The sequence below is a fragment of the Manacus candei genome, unplaced genomic scaffold, assembly GCF_025592945.1.
Source record: "Manacus candei isolate 608988 ecotype Guabito, Panama unplaced genomic scaffold, ASM2559294v1 h1tg000009l, whole genome shotgun sequence".
Taxonomy (NCBI): domain Eukaryota; kingdom Metazoa; phylum Chordata; class Aves; order Passeriformes; family Pipridae; genus Manacus; species Manacus candei.
This window is the reverse complement of record NW_026138057.1, coordinates 4,116,100-4,118,735: the sequence shown is the minus strand read 5'-3', so window position 1 is coordinate 4,118,735 and position 2,636 is coordinate 4,116,100.

The window sequence follows — 2,636 nt, the reverse complement described above, 5'->3', positions numbered from 1 at the left end:
AATGGCAGGGGTTTGGTTATCAAAGGTTTGGAGGCACCCAGGGATTTCGCATGGCAGTGGTCCTTTTATCCAGGGATTTGGGGCATCAGGGGATTTGGGATACCCCAGTTGCTAAGGCATTTGGGATACAGAAGTCCAGTTGCCCAGGAATTTGGGGCACCCAGAGGTTGGGATGGCAAGGGTTCAGTTACCCGGGGATTTGGGATACAGAGGCCTGGGGATTCCAAACCCAGCAGGTTGGTTATCCAGGGATTTAGGATGGTAGTGGTCCCGTTACCCAGGGCTTTGTGGTACCCAGAAATTTGGGATGGCAGAGGCTTGGAATGGCAGAGGTTTGGTTACCAGGGATTTGGGGTACCCAGAAATTTGGGATGGCAGGGCTCACGTTACCCAGGGATTTGCGGACCAAGGATCTGCTCGGACCCGTTTTGGTCCCAATTCCTCCCTCCCGGGTGGGCAGGGCAAAGTCTCTGGAGCGGGGCCGGTGCCGGAGGCTCCCGCGTGGCCCTTCCCGAGGTGCCAGGCCCGTGACTCAGCAGCGCTTCCCACCCACTTGGCCCCACTGGAAGTGCCGGCGGGAGCGGCTGTGTGGGAGCGGGAGGTTACGGAGCTGCCGGGATGTCTGTGTGTGTGGGGACGGGAATGTTGGAGCTGGAGCGTGTGGGAAGCGAGCGGAGAGAGGCAGAGTGAAAGCCAGGGCCGGTGCCAAGGGCTTAATGAGCAGCTTCCCACAAAAAAAAAAACATTCCCGAAGCAAAATAAAGCTCCGTGGCCGCGGGAAGAGGCTCTGCCGGCCCCAGAGCAGGGAGGGTGAGCTCCTTCCCGGCCCGTCCGGAGCCTTGGGAAGGTTGGGAGCTGTCTGGCACCAGCCTCCTCGCTGGAAGAGCTTCGCCTGGGTGGACGTACCGGAGTTTTCCTGGCACGTGGCTCCCGGAGAGCGGCACCAGCCGGTACACGTGGGCACCGGCATTCCTGGCCAGCTTTCCAAACTGGGATGTGGCTGGCACACACGGAGAGGCCCCCATTCCCAGGAGAGTGCCACCGGCATGGGCTACGAGGAGGAGCAGGAGAAAGGATCCCTGATCCCCTGGTGCCGGCACCCCCAGCCTGGGGATTCCATGGCACTGGGAACTGCCACTGGTGCCCCCAGTTCAGCCCCATCCCTCAATCCAGTCACTGCCAGTCCAGGGGTTTTACAAGCAGATATTTCCTGCCTCATTCCCTGCTCCAAACCCAGCCTAGGGACAAGGAAAATTGAGATTTAATCCCCGCAGGATCTTTCAAACCATGGCAGCGGTAGTTTCTTGGATTTTTCCAGTATGACTCCAGAGAGATTCCATCCCAATCCCCATCCCAATAGTTTGGGTTGGAAGGGACCTTTAAAGGTCAGCTGGTCCCAGTTCCATTCCACAAGGCCAGGCTGGGGTCTGCCTCTGGAGGTTCCCACTAATCCTGGACCAACTAGGAGTGTTCCAGTCCCATCACCCCATCCTGGGATGTGTCTCTGACCCCTTCACCCCATCCTGGGATGGTCTCTGATCCCATCACCCCGTCCTGGGGTGGTCTCTGATCCCATCACCCCATCCTGGGATCGTCTCTGATCCCTTCACCCTGTCCTGGGATGGTCTCTGATCCCTTCACCCCATCCTGGCATGTGTCTCTGATCCCTTCACCCCATCCTGGGATGGGTCTCTGATCCCTTCACCCCATCCTGGGATGGTCTCTGATCCCACCACCCCACCCTGGGGTATGTCTCTGCCCCCTTCACCCCATGACGAGGCAGGAGCAGGCACAACTCCCAATCCCAGGAGCAAACCCCGCAGTCTCCATCCTCCTCCGCTGCTCCATCACCTCCATGCGGGGGCACCTCCAGGTCCAGGTCACGGAGTCTCCTCCTCGCCCCCGCTCCCTCTCGCCCTACGATGGGAGCAGCAGGAATTCCGCGGCGGAGGGGGGGGGACACACACCACGGGCCGGAGCTCCCGCTCCGGGAGCTCCGCTCCGCGTTTTCCGCCGCCCGCCGCGCCCGCCGCGCGCGCAGTTCCCGGGCAGCTCCCGCCGCGCCCCGGCCCCGGGAAAACCCGGACCGGATCCCGACGGAGCGCGGCAGCGGCGAGGGCCGCGCGCGGCCCCACGCGTGTCCGCAGGGTCCCCGCCGCGCTCGGCCTTCCCCGGGAATTCCACCTTTTCCCCCGGCGCGCTCGCGTCCGTCCGTCCGTCCGTCCGCGCCCCGCGCGCACGGCGCCTCCTCCACGCGGGGGGAGCGCCCGCGCCCGTCCCGCACCCCCCCTACCCCCACACCCCGCGCGGTGCCACCGCGGCCACCCCACGCCTGTCCCCCCTCACGGCGCGCATCCCCCCTCCCTCCCCTCCCTCCTCGCTTTTCCCGGCGGCTGCAGTTTCCAATCCCGCCAGCAGCGAGCAGCAAGTGGATGCAGGACCGCGCCGCACACGCACCCGCACACACACACATACACACACGCACCCGCACCCCCGCACACGCACCCGCACACGCGCGCACCCCGCAGCAGCGGGCGGCCAGCACGGGCTCCGCGGGGCTCCCGGCCCCGCCGCCGCCGCATGCGGGGCCCCGCCACCCCGCCGCCGCCCCCCGCCCCGCCGCCCCCTACCGCCAC